This window comes from Aythya fuligula, chromosome 7 (assembly GCF_009819795.1).
Source record: "Aythya fuligula isolate bAytFul2 chromosome 7, bAytFul2.pri, whole genome shotgun sequence".
Lineage (NCBI taxonomy): Eukaryota > Metazoa > Chordata > Aves > Anseriformes > Anatidae > Aythya > Aythya fuligula.
The window spans coordinates 22,307,857-22,329,573 of NC_045565.1; positions in this window are offsets into that span (position 1 = coordinate 22,307,857).

Genomic DNA, 21,717 nt, shown 5'->3' on the forward strand with positions numbered 1-21,717 from the left:
TATTTCTACTTAAGTATAAGGAAAAATGGTACTGGCTGTAGGCTCTGTAGATTTTTCAGATGTATCTATTTAAAATGCAAATATGTGTATATTTGAATGTCAGGATCTATGCCTAGGAAAAAAAAAAATCTTTAAATGTTCAAACTCCTCATTATTTTTTCAAAAGATTCCTGGGGATTCTTTCGCTCAGATTACCTTTCAATTTTTAATTCACTTTATTAAAAATCTCAATAAACATCTTATTGCAAACTTCTCTATCTGGAATTAATTAACATATCAGAAGATAATTTATCAGTTTCATCTCATATATTGCTTCTCATACACCAGTTTATCATTCCTCTGCTTTTGTTCTTTCTATGAACTAAGAAAATCTTATCTCATTTCAAATTTCTATTAATTCAGTGCATGTAAAGTTTAATTATTTGAAGTCATCTAAAAGCTTTAATTAGCTAAATTTACATATGCCCAGTTTTTTTTTTTGTTGTTTTTTTTTTTTTTTTTAACTTTTTTGCTTAATAGATGAATAGTACTTTAAATCACTGAAGTATTAAAAGGGTTAAATGTAAGATTCATCAATGCTAGCAAAATCTTGCCATAACAGCTCAACAGTTTATGCAGTTAGGAACCTTATAGCTCTAACATAGTTAACGATGTCGACATAGGAAGACTTCTGTTTTGTGTGCAGTCTTGAACAAGTCACTTAAACCCCCATGAATCCCTGAGCTTTGATCAGAAGAATGGAATTGTGCCCTAAGGAAAGACTCGCATTCCAGTAAGCATAAGATATACATAGTCTGGAACAACTACACTTTGCCCCCTTCTTAGAAAATGCAATGTTCCTGTTTCATGGAAAGGTAGTGAGGATGAATTGTTCATAATTAAAAGGCAATCAGCCACACATAAAATTAAAAGTAGACAGATAAGTAACCGTGCATGTCTAAATAGATATAACCAATATGGTATTAAAAATGCTATTGGTAGCTGGTTATCTGCCTTCATTAGTTCCCTCCAGTTTCTCATCTGCATCTATATTCAGGCAAAATCCATAGTAAGAATTACACCTACACTTTTTCTGAGCTTTCTTTCTGAGTTAGGATGATGCAAAAGAGCTACTACTTAAACAAAATTCAGTCTTAAGGCAGCTAATATTGTCTGCAGGAACAGGGAAGTATTTTACATAATTCAGCTACTGTAAGCATACAGTAAGCAGACTGTCATTAGATAGATGACAACTCCATGTGGATTAGCACAGACTGGAAACTCACTAAGATTTTACATTGGTTAAATGTAATGCTGTCTGAATTTAAAAAAATAAACCAATCCAAACCAAACAACCACCACCACCACCAACATACTCTTCTGCACAATGGTTTTAGCAGATTCATTCCAAAATAGTCCCATTGTAAAACTTCATAACATAGGGCAGACTACTGATTGCATAAATATCTAATGAAACCCATCACTGAGGGTAATAAAAGCCTTATGGCTCTGTAATAGAACTATTGCTGGAGTGAATGTAGAACAATTTACAGAACAAAGATGCCAGATAGGAGCAGTCTCATTTCACAAGACTGCAACTGTAAAAGAATAAAAGACAGCTGTGAGCAACTGTGATCAATGACCAAGATGAGATTCATCTCACCTAACTTTAGATGCTTATGTTGTAGCAACCTGCATGTGAGTTTACTGTCTAGATATGTTCGATAAGAAGTAATATACAGCATGGTAAGAAATATCCAATTCTGGAACACAGTTCATCTGACCTATTTTAGACATCTGTTTAAAATAACACAAATTATGCTACAGACATATCTAGTTCCAGTCTTTTTTCAAGACTGAAAATCTTCCTGTTTCCCTTAAACGGAGCTCATAATAAGTGAACAAAGATCTCCACAAGATGAAAACATACAAGTATCTTTCAGCTGTCACAAGTCTTTGCTTTAAATCTTACAATCTATTGCTTTAAATCTTACAATCTATTTTGAAAACTAGGCAAAGGGAATCCAGTTCTCTGTCTGTCTGTCCCTCTCTGTCCCTCTGTCTCTCTCGCTCTCTTTATTTTTTTTTTATTTTTTTTTGTAAAGAGAGTACAGATTTGGCATAACAGCTAAATGATCTTGAAAGTACAACCATTGCTCAAACTCTTGAAAGAATTTCCCCCCATGTTTTCATATAACATTAATAGAACATTTGGGCCAAACTAACAAAACTGTTTATATCAACATAGTAACATAGTTGTGTGAGGAATAAATGTGAGAGACATTTTCTTGTGAACTTTGCAGCTATTTCAAGGAAAAAGGAGACTAAGCGTTTCTTGAAAAAGCTTCTTAAAGAAGATTATGCATGACCTCAGGGAGAAAATAAGTAAATAAATAATCAAAGGTTTGCAGATGACTGAAAAAAAATAGGAACATAGATGAGACAAGTTCACTGAAAGTTAATCATTCTCATAGAATCAGAGTTTATATACCTTTTAGACAAATTTTGTGGCATCAGGATGACATCAAGTGGTCACTCAAGTCAGTTGCTCTGTGCTTGCTGAAAAAAGTCTTTATGGTATCTCCTTAATGAGCTATTCTGACTATTTAAAAATAATTACATTACCAGCAACTGACTCTATTTTAAATTTGATTTTTGTGTAAAGTCTTAATGTCAAGCCTTGCAATGCTTGTCTCCTCAAGCTTGCCTCCTCAAGCTTCTCTCCAGAAATCATAAACATAGACACCTACCAACTCTCAAAATAACTTTTTCATCTAATATTTAGGAAATCACAATTTTTTATTATTTTATATATTTAACTGGCTTATTAAACTGTATATACTGGAATAATCAGTCTTTGCTGGTAACATTTTTGCTGGGAGGAGAGAAATTAATGTAATACCTTCTATATAATAAGGCAGATCTGCCTATATATAAGGCAGAATATTTATTGCTGAAAGGTTTCATGGTTTAATATTATTGACAAACATACAGCTGTGGCTTCTGATAAGTCTATAAAGTATTAAGTCTATAAAAATGTTAAAACCAGTTTAGAACTAGTTATTGGATAAAAGACCCTTTGTCCTTATTAATAGTATCTCACTGAGGTATGTATTTATCAAAATTTATAGAAAGAATTACTTTGTAAATATGAGAATGACTTTGTTTATTTTATTAAATAAAAATCTGCTAATGTGTTATCACCTAGCAACCCAAAGTTTGTTCAGGGTTTGTTTATCTTTTGAGGGTCAGATCCTTACCTGAAGGAAATTCACACAGTTTCACTGATTTAGCTGTAACCAAATCAAGTATCGTGAGCTATAGACTAGAATCAGCAGGAAACATGCTACTTACATAACTGCAGGGTATGCCATGATGATAACAAACAACTCTATAACTCTCTGATGTACAGTGCTATTATAACTTCAGGTATAATAAACAACAAAGGTGGAATAAGGAAAACTAAAAAGTATTTAAATCCATTTCTGGTCCTGCTGACATACATGGAACATGATATTAAAATTAAAAGAAGATGGAAAAACAACTAAGTATAATATGTGGTTGTATTAGATTCATTAAAATAATCCTTGCTTTTAGAATGTAGCAATCAAGAATGCTTAAGCTGTTGCCTACTCAACTGCAGACAAATGAAAATCTTTGGGAATAGAGTAATACCAGATTCAAGCTTTTCATTGACATTTTCCTTTCAGCACCACTCGCTACCACCATAGCTACATGTTATGTCCCTAACTAGTTTTAACTTCAGCTGGACTTGACCTTAGCGATCTCACACTCCAAGCAGTGCTTTTATTGCATCTTTGACTCTTATTTTTATTTCCTTTACATATATGACATATATGCCCTCTGTCGTTTTCTCTCTCTCTCTTTTTTTTTTTTGTAATACGTATTAAGAGCTTGAACTAGATGACCCCCAAATGTCTCTTCAAAAATTCTGTGATTCCTACTTTCACTAAGTGTAATTTCTAAACTGATATTGTTACATTAAAGCAATACATAGGGGGGGAAAGTGTGCAATTTACTAATCAGAATACAGTGAATATCAGTTTTGGAAGCCACAAGAGACCACTTCTGTTTAGTGGGTCATTATCTCACAAAATTATTTTGACAAAAATTTTGGTACTTATACTGAACTGTCAGCATTTAAATGAAAATATTTTATTTGAAGAACCATTACTGTGCTGATTTTCAATATCTTTAGAAAGAGAAAGATGATAATACCAGAACTCATATGTTGACTACTGGCTGGTATCATCTAATATTGCACATAGAGGTTTTAATAGTTATAAGGACAGAGAAAAAGATATATTTTCCATATCATGGGAAAGCAAGCAGACAAAACCACTTCATTTTGCCAGTGTTAAATTCTCTACTCCTTTTATGATTTATTAAATCATAATAATTTGCACCAGTTCAAATAGTATGCAATTTTATTTTTTTTTTTGCCAAACTAGATGGTTTTCATTTAACACTTAATTTCACCTTGCACATGTGTAAATGAATACACAAGGTGCAAACCAGTGGAGAATTAAATTTCCAGAATATTAAGTCTCGTAATCTCATAATACAGTTGTCATAGAATGAAAGTTCTTTAGAAGCAGTTCCTAAGAGTACAAGTAAGTACACATGAAGATGTATGCAAACTTAGTTCTTCAGAGGACAAAGATTTGGCCTAACCTAGGGATGGGAACTTGATTGGAGGTATCTCCAGATAAATGTCTGGAAATAGCTATTCCCACCTGTCTCCAACTCTACCACATGGATGTCCTCGGGAAACTTGGCAGCAGAACCAACGTACAGCAGAGTTTATGAGCCTAAACTTCTTTGTGGGCTTTGTCTCCAGATTTGAAGAAATTAAATATTATTACAGGCAAAAATGTTTTGATTTTTTTTTTATTTTTTTATTTTTATTTTTGATTTTTTGTAGAGATTTTTTTTAACATAATTTATTGCTAATTAACACAAAATGCTAATGACTGACTCAGGTAGTGGGAAAAAGAAAACGCACTTATTGGAACATCTTTCTTTGACGTTTACATAACGTAAAAGAGTCAGTGTTTATAGTAAAAGAATACTTACATCAGTATACAAGTAACCTCTAGCATGAAGACAGTAAAAGATACTAAAAAGATACTGTACTTCTCTTTCTGGACAGCATACACCACATACACAGACCATACATGCACTATCCATCACAAGCAAATAAAAATTCATTGTGGGAGTAGGTCATGGACTATAACTGCTCATGCTGTTTGGACGGTAAAAATGCAGTATTGTCACACCATAATATTTTCTACAGCTCCTCTGGTATTAACATGCATCTATGGTGATAATTTCTACATAAATGGTAATCCAGACTGGATATGTCTTCAGAATTACTATTTGCAGTATCAGACCTGTGACAGCATGGAATTCAGTGGCTGAATATATAGTGCAGAGCTCTTTATAAACACTATTAAGGGAAACAAAAAAAAAATAAAGTGTAACATATTACTCAAAGTGAGTAGACTTATGAAACAGGCCACTAGTGTGAACCTTAAAATTTAAAAAGATTATGGTAAAGAGCAAATAAAACCAAAGACCTTGTGGAGACAGATGGTAAGTTTATCATATTTAAATATAGGGATACTTTATAATATATAAATAAATAAATAATAAACAAAACAAAATTATCTCTTTCTCAAAGTCAATTGCAGTGTAAATGCAAATCAGAATAACAGCACAGGTTTTGTGCCTCTGACACCCAGCTTTCTGTATACAAAGAACTTTGTTCATACGTGTTTAATAGCAAACACAAATGAACCTCTCCTTGTCTGTCTTTCATTCTCGCTAATCTCTCACTGTTCCAACTTACAAGGCCTAAGCTATCCTAACATTTTTTTTTCTATTTTTCCTTTTTTTTTTTTTTTAAAACTAATGATAACAAACAAAATAGCAAAACATATATTTTTCTTTCTTTCTTTCTTTTAAAATGCAAACCTGGGAGTCTTCTGATCTGGCAGACCTTTCTGAGCTCTCACATCTTTAATTTTAACATTGAAAGGCTAATCAAGTTGCATTTTGAAACTCTGAAATGTTACTTCCTGCTGCTAGGTTCAGTTCTAGTAATTACATACTGGCTTTTATAGGCGGAGGGGAGGAATATCTGTGTAGAGCATTCTTATCTAAACTTGGCAGAATGCCTTCCTGCTATTAAAAGTCCTCTCAGAAGCTTTATTTGCTGCACTTTCATATTTGTTAAGGTCATTATGCTCATGTGAAAGCAGACTCACTGGCTGAGTTCTGCTTTTTCCCAAGAAGTTCAGTTTGGATCCAGGATCTTAGGATTCGTAAAGCAGTTTCTCACAATAAAAGTATTTATATATATATATATATTAATAATTATATATATATATATATATATGAACTTCATTTTCTGAAGACACTAAAGTGAACAGAAAAACTTTGTATTCTCTGACATTAATGTAATGCAGATTTGAGGAGCAAAATCCAATTAAACTGTCATTTGAGTCACAAATAATTCAATATCTTTAAGACATCTACTCAGATGATCCAATAAATAGAATTCACCTATACGAAGAACTTTAACACTGCCAGGAAGCATATGTTCTTTAACTTTCATGTCTAAAATGATCTTTAAATATGAACAGAAAACACGGAAGACATATCTAGTTTAATTCTCAAAACTACTATCACAACAAGTAGTTTTCTAGTCATCTAGTTTAATTCTTCAAAGTACTTTCACAACTACTAAACTGATAAATGCAATTATAAACAGTGCTTGCATCTATACTCACAAAAGGTATTAGTGGTGGAAAGAAAGAGTGTCTCTAGGTCCCATCAAAGATTAGCGGAAATTCCTAAGAAACGGAGTTGAAGAACCGTTATCAACAAGAACAAATTATTTGGAGTGTGACCCCTTGAGAGACCACCCCCATATCATAGTGGAATCATTGCAGAAAATACACACATTATTTTAGCTTCTGCTCCTCTATAAGCTGCCCTTGGAGAAGAGAGAAAACTCTTGGTACAAATCTGGATTCTTTTTATAAGGTAATAATCATGAGGCTTAAAACACATTGTTTTGCCTCATCTGAAAAAATTTATTCAAGCAAAGAACAAGAATAGAACAATCTGGTGTTTAGTTTAATGTCAGTAGGGTATCTTCTAACAAAACTACTTAGTGTACTTCTGACCTTAAAAATAAATAAATAAATAAAAATCAGTAGGTCTCTTACTTCTCTGCATGTTGTTCAATGTGCCACAGAAAACTCAGAGGAAAGCGTTTTTTGTTTGTTTTTTTTGTTTTGTTTTGGTTTGTTTTGGTTTCTTTGTTTGTTTGTTTTACCTTAGTTTATTCTAGGATTCTAGTTTACCTTAGTTCTGTTCTAGGATTACTTGGGAGTTAATCTCGATGCGCTGATTGGCTGTTGTAACAGCTGCTTAATTATCTGCTTCTGGTACAGCCATTGGAGGCAGCAAGAGTCATCCTCTCAAGTTCAAGATATTTTGCAACCTTTAGTAAGTTTAGGATATAGAGGTTAGATATCTAGGATGTCATCTGCTATTCAGCTTATTGCCATAGAGCGACAATGTGCTTTCTCTCACCTGGTTTCATTCTGCTTCCAAAGTCTGGTGGGAAAAGAAAGAGATCATGGTCCTAAGACTGTGTCTGGCTAGTTAACACAGGATTATAGGACAATTTAAGTTGGATAGGACCTTAGGTGTTCTTTAGTCCAACAACCTGTTCAAAGCAAGGTCAGCTAGATCAGGTTACTCAGCTTTATGCAGTTGGACCTTACTTCACAGGGAATGGGCTCCAGCCCATTTCTGACCATCTTAGTGGCCTACACTTAGCTTGTTCCACTTTATTACTTGATGTAGTAGGTGTCAAGCACTGGGCACAATATCCTAGATGCAGTGTACTGACTTGACAGGGTTAATCACTTCCTATAACCTATTGGCTATGCCCCCGCACCTACATGTAACCTGCTAAAAAGTTGTGGAGAATTTTTATCCTTTTCCAGTGTCATAAAGGACCTACAAAACATATTTGTGATGAATTACTTTCCTTTTCCAGTGGCACTATGACATATCTGGGGGTGAAGTTACCCTTTACAGTGATGACAAAACACAGTTATTGATTTAAAAAAATGCACTGATCTAGAAAGAATTATAAATAGCCTTTTGTAATATCTTATAACCTGTTAAGACCTAAAAATAATCATAATTTATATATGATCTGTGTTTGGGCAGAGCAGACTGTCATGTGTAATGTTTATTTCTACATTTGATATTCAGAGATTAATTTCAAAATAAAACCTTGTGAGTCTCTATATATCTATTTCATTTCACTTGGCTGTTACTGCCATCTAGTGATATAATTTACAGTCTTCAGTGCTTTCCATCTAGAAGTTGTTTCATCAAGTGTATTTGGAAAGGTGCAGAACATTATAAAGTCTGGGGTTGATTTACTTGCTAATGTATGCAATAATATATACCCATGCTTGTATACAGTTAATAGTCTTTCTTTCTTCCTTATAAGCTTGCACTTGAAGATCTATATGCTTACCAAAGAAGAAAACTGAATACAGCCATAGTAGTAGTTTATAATGTACTTGGCTCCTGCTCTCCTGGAAAGTTTCCCTTGAACAGACTATATAAAGACAACTGTAGTTGTCTTTAGAAAATGATTTATAATTAATATAAATATTTAAAATAATTATGGTCACGTAAAGGGAGCTAGTCACTTTCTTTCTTCAGTTAACTGAAAGTTTGCCATCTTGGTTTGAAAAGTAATCTCTTTCCAAACCTTCTTTCTACCTAATATGAGACCAAGATGTGGGAAAGCACATGAAGTGAAAACTGACTCCTAGGATATTACTGGAGGCTGAAGTTCAAATGAAAATAAAGGCATGTAATCCTAACAATGAAGGTAATTGTCTACTAGAAACATATTACGATATATTTGTCTGTAATTCATGTATTTAAATAAAAGTGAACCTTTCTAAAGGATTCATTAGAGCTCAGATTGATTATTTAATTCAGATAGAGATGGGTTGTTACAGTCATCTGGTTTAGTTCCTAAGTAAAACTACATCAAACTACAAACAAACTACAGCAATTTTCTGTAATTATGTGCATACAAAGCTTTTAAATAAGTATAAAACATATAAAGCATAGCCTAAACATCAGGCTATATAAATAAGAACTACCCCATCCAAAGTAATGTGTTATCAAGACTCAGTGACAAATAACCTGATTTAATTAAAAAAAAAAAAAAAAAGGCTGAGACAGGTAATCTCATTTCTTTGCATGGTCATCCAACTGATGAGTTTAAATCAAATATATGCATTAGAGAGCTAAGAAATATAAATCCAATAAAGCAAAACCAATATATTAAAATTTGGTTTCAATTGTTAATTAAAATGCACATGAGAAGCCTTCCTACACAATTAACTATGGGACAGTTCAGGCTTTTACTCTGTCTTATCACAGGTGCCTGCATCATAGATCAAACACTGTGGGTTCAGTCAGTGAGCTCCATTAACTATTTCTTCACAGACTGATTTATATGTTTCTAAGTCATTTTTTATACTTTTTTTTTTTTTTTTTGGCTTTTCTTGGTATCTGCTCTGTCACAGAAAAACTTTCTACAATGCAACAGGAAAAACAAACAAACAAAAAATGCAATCAGGCAAATACGCCTCTGACTATGCGTATCAGAAAGAAGGAACTGTAAGTCAGACATTTTATTCTATATAGATGATTTCCATTCTTCATTAAATCTCTTCAGATTTAAGATATTATTAACAAACATGCAATTTCTACCACATTATAGTCAGACAAAGGTTAAATATTATATCTAAACCAGGACATGACTTCAAGTGATAGAAAAACATGTATTTTGAATTGTCTTTTTAAGAAACCATTTGCTAGCGTTAGAAATCAAGGACAGAAAGTGGAAATTATGCTGAAATTTTTATTGTCAGATTTTGTAACTTGTAGCTAGAACTAGTGAAAGGGATCAGACCGGTGCTCCCAGACCAACGTGATTCCCAGAACTGGTCCAGGCACAAAGGAATATTAAATGTTTAAGAATTTCTTTGTTTACGAAAACAACTGTAATACTAGTCTGAAAAATAACAGCAAGGGATGAAACTAGATATTAGGTCTCACACTTTTCTACCAGATTGTCACTACCGAAAGGGGGGGATCTTGTTCCTCCTGCATCTGCCTATACATGTATACATCATCCTTTCACCTCTCTCACATTCCCCTTCGTTGTGTCTCTCCCACACATCACCACCTGCATTGAAACAATTCACCTTGTTGAACCAGAAGAAAACTAACCTGACAAAGAAAAGATGGAATAACTTGCCTTATGGTTTAAAGACATTTTAATTTATTACATAATCAGTTAAGTGCTAGAGCTATTGTGAGGGAAGAGGTGGTATCATGCAGCTAGGAACAGCTGATGAATAATTTACCTATTCTTGCATCAGCATGCTGTTAGATTACATCAGCCATGAGGTGTAACTTCATCTTCAAGCTGTGGCTCCAAGTTGTGTTTATAACTGAGATCTATCTCTACCTCCAAGTCACCCTGCTACCTCCTGCGCCCCAGTTCTGGAGTTTTTCCATCAAGAGCACTATCATGATTAAAAGTGGAAGTGACCACAAAATTGCAGTCTCCCTGAAACTTAGAAAATGTTCTCTCCCTGCTCTTCCCCCTACCCCTGCCCAAGTAAGCCTATTTCCCTTTTGTGAGTTTTGGACTACATCAATCTTTTCTTGAATTAGTTGTTTATAATAAAAAAGTTGTTCATAATAACAGAGCCACGGGTAGATAAAATGAGCATCATTTGGAAGAAAGATCATTAGAAGCTAAGCAGAGCATTTAGCCCACCCTACTCCTAATCTTTACCGCAATTAGGAAATTATCTGAAGTCTGCAGTTTAAATTTCTCAAAAGCACGTTAAAGCATTTCTTCAGCAGCACGTTAAATTATTTCATTGTAATGATACTTGAAGAAACTCAGCTGAAAAAGTTTATTATATTATGATTATTCAAAAAAAAAAAAAAGACTGTGTCAAGTTTCAAAAATAGTATAATCTTTTTTACTGATACATTATTTGCTGTAATGAGGACAAATCTATGGTAACTAAGAACCTGTGAAGAAAATATGACAAAAAATATAACAAAAATAATAAATAATATAATATTATAATTGAAATAATATAATATAATAATTGAAAAGATAACAAAAATAATAAAATAACCACCTATATTACAGAATCCTGCAATAACATACACAAACCACAGTCTTTATAACTTCTGAAAATAAATAAATAAAAACAATATCAGTGTAATTTTAGCTTTTCACAGGTGATCATTTACCTTCCTTTATTGCAAAAAACTACCAGCAAAAAGTATATGGAAATATTTATTTATTATAAATCTGAATATTTAAATAAACCTGTACATAGCAATTCCAAAAGGAGAAAGGATTAAAAGTTGAAACTTTTGTTCCTGTTTGCAAAGTAACGTGCTCAGAAATAAAAGACTAGGCAAGTCACCATTACTTTTTTCTTTTTGCTACATGTAACATTCACAAAAAGTTCTGAGCAGGTAATATTAGAAATGCAATTTGACTGTTCAGCTACAGAGCAAGTTCAGAACAGGCAATCTGCTACTGAACTAGCACACCAAAAACATCAGGTCTGCAGTGACTACCTCTAAAAATGAAAAACAATTCACACTCCTTCAAACCTTAAATTCTCACTTGTCTGTCAATCAGTGCATTGACCTATCTGAATTAGGCTATCTCAGGTGTAATCACTGTGACCTCATCTGTGGTGAGTGAAAACATTCTCAAATTGCACCCCTTTTCTCCTACAGATACAGCTCAGTGTTACAGCCCCATCACATAAAACAGATCAATTGAACACCATTCCTATATGGATCAATTTTCAGATGGAATAGATGTAAAGAGGTCTCTAATCTTATTTTCTGTTCAAAGCAGAGTTAGCTCTGAGATCAGATCTGCTTACTCACAGTTTTATCCATTTAGTCTTGAAAACCTCCAAAAGCCTGAGACTGCCCAACACCTCTGGGCAGCCTGCTCCAATGCTAATACAAATCCATCCTAAACAGGACGACTAAACAATTTCCTTCCCTGTCAGACACTACTGAACAGTAACAACACTGAAGGATTGTGCTGAATTTCTGTGTAGAAAAGATCCTAAAGGCTGATTTCTGGCAAAAGCAAAAATTAAATAAATTAGGCAGCAGAGCCTAATTCCTCTTTTCAGCCTCTTCCTCTTTTACAGTGGCCATGAGACCAGGCAGGGACAGGGACAGTTACAGGGACACAAGACAAAGCATGCCTTTGTAAATATTCTTTGAAATACTTATCATTTCTTTACCTTTATTCCTCAGAGTCAGATCACCCAAAAGCTATTTTTTTCTCTTTTTATTTTTCTTACCTGACCTGCTACTTCTTGATAAGAAGTGAACTGAGCAATTCTGGACAGCTGCTAGTTCAAGTAACATCTATAAAGCAGCTTTCTCTTAAAATTCAAGTGGCTGTACATCTAAATAAAATGAAGGTGAAAACAGTGGATCTCAATTATTTAATTCAGCAAAATAATGTGGCAAACTACATCTGAAAAAAGTGATAAAATGAACTGGTAGGATCAAAACTGTTTTGATCTTGGAACATTCTACTGTATGATGAACTACCTACATTTTATTTATCTACACACAAACACTCCTTCTCAATACTGGAGACAGAGTTAAGGCCAAAATAAAAATAAAGACCAAGGTACTCAGAGAGAATACTCAATCTATATTTAACTAATTTCCTATATAAATAACTGTTTAAAAAATGGATATCATGATGATATATTATCATTTCACATAATTTTCCATTTCACTCTCTTGGGTAATAGTTTAAAAAAATTAATATTCAGAATTAGTTCCCTAATCTTTTGTGACTTCATTATTTCATTTTTACTAGAAAATACATTACAAACAGCAACTGGCAGAAATATAAAATGGAAAAATTATTTAAATAGATTTAAATACTGAAATTGTTGTGTTTCTAATGTAAAGCTGTGAAAGGAGAAACAACATTTTATACTTTGTTTGAAACTCAGTATTGAGTCTAGTTTGCATTTCTAACTGTAACAATCAGTGATCAGCTGGAATGCATGACTTATGTTTGTTCTCACTCAGCTGCAGAGGAGTTGTTTGGGCTTCAGTCATCACATAGTGATATAAAATATCTTTTGGTGCAGAAATATTAGATAGCAGAATTATCTAACTCCTTAGGAGCAGACTAACAAGAACTAATAACTCAAAGCTAAAACAGAAGAAATACAAAACAGGATTTTAACAATGTGATTAATCATGGGGAAAAAAATAGGAAGAAAAATAACAAGGCTCCTATTTCTTGATATTTCAGTCAAAAATAGGTAATCTTTTGAAAGACATACTATGGTAAAACAAAGTTACTAGGCTGAACAGCAGAGGTGAATGGGTAAAACTTAACAGCCTGTTAGGTAACTATCTCATTAAACCTTCTTGGGTATCTTGGGTTCAGTTCTATGAATTCCAGATAATTTGCAACATATTGCATCAACACAAAAATCGTACTTAGCACTTTCTAGGCTAACTATAAAAGGGAAGATGGAATCAAAACAGAATTCAAATCAAAACAGAAAGTCAGATCTTAACTCAGAGTGAAAAGCAGAGTAATCCCAGCAGTTTTTCTTTATGCCTTCACATCTTCTTGTAACAATGAACTCCCTGTGAAGATCCTCATCAGTACATCTACTGATGGAGTTTATTGTAACAAGATATGAATCTTAACAATACATTGACAGATATGATGCTTTTTTTTTTTTTTTTTTTTTTTTTTGGAGGGGGGTGGGGGTTGAGGAGGCTATAAATCAGAAAATAAAAATGTTAATAATCCCATTCAAAACAATAATTTGTTGGCAGAAATGCTGTGGATTTTATTTTGTAGTCCAACATTTTACCTGTGTTTTCCTGAGTCCCATTTGAGAAGTGATTTACAGTATTTTAGGAGCAAAGGCATTACATAAATTACTTTTGAGATTATTAATGTATTTCTTATTAAAATGTTTTCCATCTAAATCATAGAATTATAGAATGGGCTTTCTTGAAAAAAAAAAAAAAAAAAAAAAGAAAGAAAACTTTTCTGCACAAAAATGTCAGTCAAAGCTCTAGTTTGCATACATTTTGACAAACTTCAAATCCTTATTTTTAACAAAAGTATTTTTTACAGATCTGTATGTACTAAAAAAGGGATTCCATTTTCTGTGAACAAACTTTTTCAAAATAAATTCAGTGAAGACTTAGAGGGGGAAAAAATAGGGAAAATACAGAATACTAAAAGATCTTTTAAACCCTGTGGAGTGAAACTAACTTAAGGAAAAAAAAAAAAAAAAAAAAAAAAAACACTTCCAGTCAGAAAGCCATTTTTAATATTCACCTTGCCAAAATTCAAAATAGTGTTATTATAATACTGACATATTTATTCTGACATGTTTGTAACACACACGGGTCACTCAACTTATTCCAGAACTTAAGATTTGAAACAACTTTTAAGGAATGAATGCTCACTGAACAATAGGAAAATATTTTCTTTTTGCTGTTTATCAGTCTCTGAAGAAAAAAAAAAAAAAAAGTTGATACAAATGGTACAGAGTCTGCTTTGTGATATTCTCAGCTATAGATACTGCCAGACATAGATTACATTTGTTCACAGGCTGAAATAGTTTGCTTGTTTTTATTTCTCTGTTTTAGTAGAGGGAATTTCTCTGCTTTGAAGGGGAATAAGCCTGTCACAATTCAACTAAGTATAGAACAGACCCTTTTGCAATCCTACACTGGATGAATCTTTTGGGACAGATGAACCATTACCTAGCATTGCTTATAAGAATCCCTCAAAACAGAAGAACAGAAAAAAAAAAAAAAAAAGAAAAGAAGTCTGCATAATTACAGAAGAGTTGGGTTTAAGAATACGAAAGACAATAATAATATACCCGAACAAATCAATATGGGCATCTGTAGCAAACTCTATCTGTAAGATAGAGGTTTTTTTGTTACAGATCTAAATCTGTAGCAAAAAATAACTTTTTCCATATGTTCTTCAATTTCTATCTGTCCTTATAATGATTATTTTTCCACATAGCCTGTGTAAGATGATTAAATTTATGTATAAAACCAGCTTTCTGTCTTGTTAAAAGGGCAGATACATTAAAAGTTTATGAAAAAATTTACATGGAACTTCATTGTCTCTAATTCTTCAACAAACCAAGATTAAATCTTGAAAACTTAAGTAAATTTCAGACTATATGTCATCAAAATGATGCAAAAAGATAGAATATTTCTCTAAGTTTTGGGAAAGTTAAAATCCCTACAAATCCCTCATGCAGTCATTCATAATAATCCTCTTTCTTTACTGTCATTTCATTTCACTTAAGTGACTGAAGTAACATCTATCTAATCTAATATTCCCCTGGCTAAATACAAGATCCAGGCATTTTCACTTGTCCCTTACGTTGGCCTTTTCTCTTTTCTTGCTTGCTTTATTGTCATCACTGTTTCAGTAAGTGCTGGAATGTACCTGGATAAATTTATTTTTCATCAGAATGGCAAAACTATCCACCATCAAATTACTAGATAGGAGTTTTCAGACTTAAATCTTCAAAGCTGGTTCCATCTCCCACACAGGAGAGAAATGTTCACACTGCAATTCACTAAGTGTTATTTCCTCTTAAGGCTCTCCAAACAAAACAAACCAACTTTGAGCAACTTGTGAGCATATTTATAGTGCAATAAGGTAAGCAGTTTCTCTATGTGATTTCTGCAAAGATATAAACACTTAATATTTTAATAATTTTAATTTAGACAAAACAGTTGGCTTTTAAGAATAGTATTGTTCCAAAATAGAATAAGATATAGTTGAAGTTTTTCTAAACACAGTATATGCTGACAAGCTGAACACAAAGTTTAAACAGCTCTGAAACGTTCACACTATAAATATTAATCACATGAAACATGGCCCTTAGCCATTTGTCTGACTGTCTGCTACATGGCCAAAGTAGCTCCTACAGAGTTGAACAGGACACTTTCTTGTATAAGTGAGCTTCTGGGTTAAGATTCTCAGAAGTTATTAAGAGTGTTATTAAGTTAGACAAGTGCCTTGTCTACATATATGCTAAATTTCGTGCTCCTCTATGGAACTGATAGCTAGCTTAAATGATCACACTAGAATAAGGGAGAAATGCTTTATGAAGCTATTAGAGAGAAATCAATTATTTTGGTGCCAGAAAAGGATGTAGATTATTTTACAGGTAAAGACAAAGTCTCTATGGATCTCACTCCCCTACCACATGCCAACTGTCCTTCAGCAGAACATTTTTGGTGGGCTTCAAAACCCAGAGAAATATTTACATTGTTACAAAGAACCAAAAACAATCCTGGGGCAACAGAAGTTTAGCCCTGTCCTCTTATTTCAATAACTGTTTAACTCTTATCTCTATATACACTGTATTTTCCAATTCGGTGAGATTGTTATTCAGGCAATGAAAGTCTGAAACAGTAGTTCTGGGATTTGAACTATCCTCTTTATGTCCCCCTGACACTATAGATGCGCGTATCCATCCTGTTCTTGTTTGCACATAAAGAAATCACTTAAATTCACAAAGCCAGCACTTCTTATTTTAGAAGCTACAGCTGGTCAAAATAAATAAATAATATTAAAAAGTTACTAGAAATGTTTACTGATTAGAAAAAGCAGTCTCACTGAAATGTGTTATAGAGCAACTTGTTGATTTAAGGAATTTATGAAAGTTAAATTCAAAAATATTTTTAATTTTGCTAATAATAATATAAGTGTTTTGACTTGTTTCAAGATTTACACCATATTGGGGTCCTTTAATCAAATTTCATTTTAAAATAATGTCAGTAAAACAACTATATATTTCTTTATCCGTATTTTAAAAGTTTTCCATAAGCAAAATATTAGCACATTTTAGGGAATCCAAACTTTTCTTAATGAGCACTTCTGATTGCATGTATTAAATATATCTATTTTTATTATGACCAGTACTTTTTAATTAAAAATATGCACCTAACAATACTCTAATTTTTGCATGTTTGGAAACTTAACATCAGGCTTCAGTTCTGACTACAAATCTTTGGAGAAGCAAACAAGCATACAGGTCTCTTCCCTGTTTTACCATTGTCCTCATTGCTGACAACACAGAGATAAGTAGAGAAAAGCTGTTTCTGGTACTAGACAAGCTGTCTGGCTGTACCAGGAGGGCTCTACATTTATGATTTCTGTATAACTCAAAACTCATTTGAGACCTACATTCTGTGGGGAAGAGGGGGAGATTATATAGTCTTCATAGGAATGAAATACAGAATCATTCTTGTACAATAATTGTTTTCCCTCCTCTAAGAACATAGTCTGAGTTGCAACACAGGCTGAGTTGCAAGAATTGTTTTAACGAACATGTGTGTGTTTTTTTTTGGTTTTGTTTTGTTGTTGTATGGCTGTTGTTTTTTTTCCTGTCAGAATAGCTCCACCCCTCTTATCTGCTAACTTTTGCATATATCATATCCTTCACAGATATGATTTAACCCACCAACTCAACAGAGAGCCACATACTTCTGCTTATTTAGTGATTTGAATCATGTGACTAATGAGCACTAGCACAGGGCAAGGAGCAGAAATACACAGAAGTATGTGTGTTAAAAGTGGGACTTCATCTTCAGTTCACTAAATCAGCAGGAGATTGGCTTCACTCTAGTATTTACCTCAATAATCTAACTGAAACCAGCAACTTTTAGGGAAACTAACACATCTATATAAGGGTATTATGTACTAGTTAACCAACATAGGATAAAAATATTTTTCTTAGTAAGACTTTAAACAGTCAAGCTTAGTTAAATTTAACTAGTATTTGTTAAAATTCTTTACTATGAGAGCACAAATGCAGTGCTTTATGACTCATTTTAGATTTGCTTTTAGCATATCTTGGTATATAGGATCATTATAACACACAATCCTATATATCAGTTATCCATATTTAAACTAAGATCTTAAAATATGCAATGAAGGCACCAAAAGTTTACCATAAGACACTATTTTTTAAGGGAGAGGAATTTAAATACATAAATATAATAAATATAAAGAATTTTTTTAAAGAGACTAGAAGACTAGTTTTATCACAACCAAATTGTATTAGCAAGCAGACTACAGCAAATATATTCAAGTTAGTATGCCCTACTGACCTAAATATATCAATAAAATCTTGTGTTCTGAAATAAAAATTCCACTTAGAACATACAGAATGCACAGCTGATAGCTTTCCAACATGCTACTACAAGTAGAAAAAAAAAGCTCCTCGCATATATCAAACAACTTTGAATATTATTCTTACTGCACTCAATTATTTAAACTTGCAGGTTAATCTCAAACTGAACCTAAAGCAGGAACAAGAATTTAAGTCTGTCATGATGACACAATTTAAGTGCCATATTTCTGACATATATAAATAAGATACCTGAATGAAACCTCTCTTTCAAGAATGGTGAACACCACAAGAATTTTTAACAAACACTTCGATCAGGCTACAGAAAATGAGAAGAAACTGTATTTGCACTCAGAAATCATAGCACAAATAGATCTGCTGCAAAGTTGCTTTAAAAGCACAGTAAATAAGATATAACAGTCTGTAATCAGTCCAGAACCATTGACCTCTTCATATCCATAACTTTAACATCATGTCATTCTGTTTTCACAAGAATGCTCTCTAAACAGTTCTCAAGGTTAATTTTGCTATTACTCCCTCTGGCAGAGTAAGAAGATAATTCTGTCTCCTCACAAATTTCGTTTCCAGCTTATTTGATATCAGTAACTTGTACCCATACTAAACAAAGTTTTTGTCTTTTGTCAAGGCCGCTGTTAGAAATATAACAGATAGACAAATTCAAAAGGTAATACTAATACTTCAAAGGATGTAGAAAACAGGATATTTCTTGTTAGTGAGATTGCTGAGAATGCTGTATTCCTTCCATGACAACATTGTAGGGCAAGCAGATGTATCTTTCAGTTTCTGAGTAATTAAATTTGAAGAGGATTTGCTTGAACCTGGTAAAAATATTTGCCATCGTGTCTGTATAACAGATTGAAGAATATTATGTTAATCAGTATCAAAACATTAAAATGTAAAGTGTATAAGCCTTGAAGTTCTGTTTTTGATTTTTTTCTCAGATCATACCCACTAAAAAGTTTAAATTTGTAATCTTTTTGAAGGGGAGCAGGGAGGGGAGTGGGGTGTGTTGCTTTTTAGAAACAGGCAGGATAGCTGTTGACAAAATAAATGGATTCAGACTTAAGCCAAGGACTAGATGTAACAACAGTACTGTATGTTCAGAAATCCCTTTTATTAATGACAACTTTTCTAGTCTGAACAAGTTCACAAACAGTAAAAATGAACTTCAGTTCAATGTGCAGCATGTGTACAGCACAAACTGGCCTGCTGCTGTGAATCAACATTATTTCAGCTCTTTACTCATTTACAGCAGCTGAAAATCTGGTCTTTGCATTACTTTGCAATTTAATGTATTACTTTGAAATTGAGGCTAATAGATCACTTAAATGTGCTGCTACCATTTCCTAATCCTTCTTAGGAAAACAGTCAAATGAATAATTCCTGAAGTTCAGGGGTTTCCCAAATAATAAGTAACAAATTAAATTATAAAAGTAATATGGTTTTCTAAAAAATAATAATAATGAAGTGTATTCTGTATAAACAAAATGATTATTTCTCTCAAATACAGAATTAACATTTTTTGGGGGAAAAAAAATAAAAAAATTAAAAATACTGGGGGACAGAATGAAACAAATTTAGAATGCTTCAAATACTAGAAATCTCATGAGACAGTCCACATACTTAAAGATGAAAGAAATCCTCACATTTTCTTAAAACGTAGGTGTTTTTTTTCACACACATTTGAAAAGCATTCTTTTAAAATAATTTTGTCCAAATACAATTAACAATGTATAATCTTTGTGGAACTATACCACTACTTATAACAAGAGCACAGACAGACATATGACTGTGAAGCTAATCCATACTTGCTGATGTGAACAAAAGGCCTACAGCTGATTGACTGGTGTTAAGCTACAACAACAATAGGGAAATAAAATAATAATAAAGCTGCTAATTTCACCATGTCCTCGAGCATAAAGCATTACCCACTCCCTCTCCAGTTAGAACAGAGACAAAACCTGGTCTGTGGGGATTGCACACAGTTACCAGTTACATCATAGGACAGAACATAGAAAAAAAAAATCATTATATTATTTCAGCTATTTATATTTTGAAGGTATGGTTCTGCAGTCAAGCTAGACAATCCTACTTTAACTGAAATGGGGAGGCCTTACTTCCCTTTCTTTTTCTTTACTGTTTCCTAATCTGGCTAAAATTTCATTTTTTTTGTTATTGCTGTTGTCATTGAATTAAAGTTTTATTGAAAACTAGCTAGTGAATTGATCTGGTTCATGGAGCCAGTGAAAGCCAGAGACAGAACAGAATCACATGGCTCAGATTCAGAGAGAAAGCAAAGAAGCAGTAGTGAAGTATTAGATTGTCTCAGCTGATGTTAAGAGACTAAATATTTAGGCAGATTTATAACCGACCCAATTAAAGATTTTCTTACATGGATATCTTCCTCTATTCTTCCACTAACATGAAGTGAGGTTTAGCATTGAACATGCTAGATTCCCCACTATTATACTGAGTTCATAAGAATTTAACTAGTGCACTAATGAAGCACAATTAATGAAGACAGTGAAGTCATCTGCAAAGACCAAATGAGAAGAATTCTATAAACTGCTCACATGTGCTCCTTCCTAATGAAATAAAAGATGCCAATGTTTCAAATAGTTCTACCAATACTCAGCCTTAAACATGATTTTTTTTTTCTCCATTCAGGGCAACAAGGCTGCAGGGACTGGAAAGTTATGTAAGGGTATATCTTCATTGCTGAATTATTTTTGAGTGATTTTGCCAGCTCACGCAGGGACGCCTGGTTCAGATAAAAGAAGCTAATAATTCTCTGCATCTTGCAGATCATTTGATTGTATATGCTTTGTAGAAGGCTTAGGGTAGCTTATTTCCCCAATCAGAATATTAAAATATGCTCAGCAATCTTTTCCAGGGAACTGTGGAACAAGTTGTTAGTCCTACTCAGGATGCAGGGTATTGTCAGATACTGAAGTATTTAGCCTGTTCCTCACTGATACTCTGGAGAAGACACCTGCCTGCAAAAGCATCTTGCAAGCTTCAGTATCTGATAGATTAATTCAATTTATACATGAATGGAAATGTCCACCACATTTCCATTCAGAGACAGCACCTGTGAAGGAAGTAGCAGCCAGCAACAATATTTACAGTTCAAACAATTACAGTTCAAATTCAGTTTGCCATAATGTGCAAAAGTGTAACCAAATATTTTTGTTTTCTGCAAAACAGTTCTGCTTCATGTAAGTAAAAGTATAACTGTGTATGCTCAAGCTCTAACTACAGACCACCAATGCAAGCATATAGCTAAGCATGGGTTAACAATATTTAGGAAAAACATGTAAAAGCCACATGGGTGTGGGGGTGG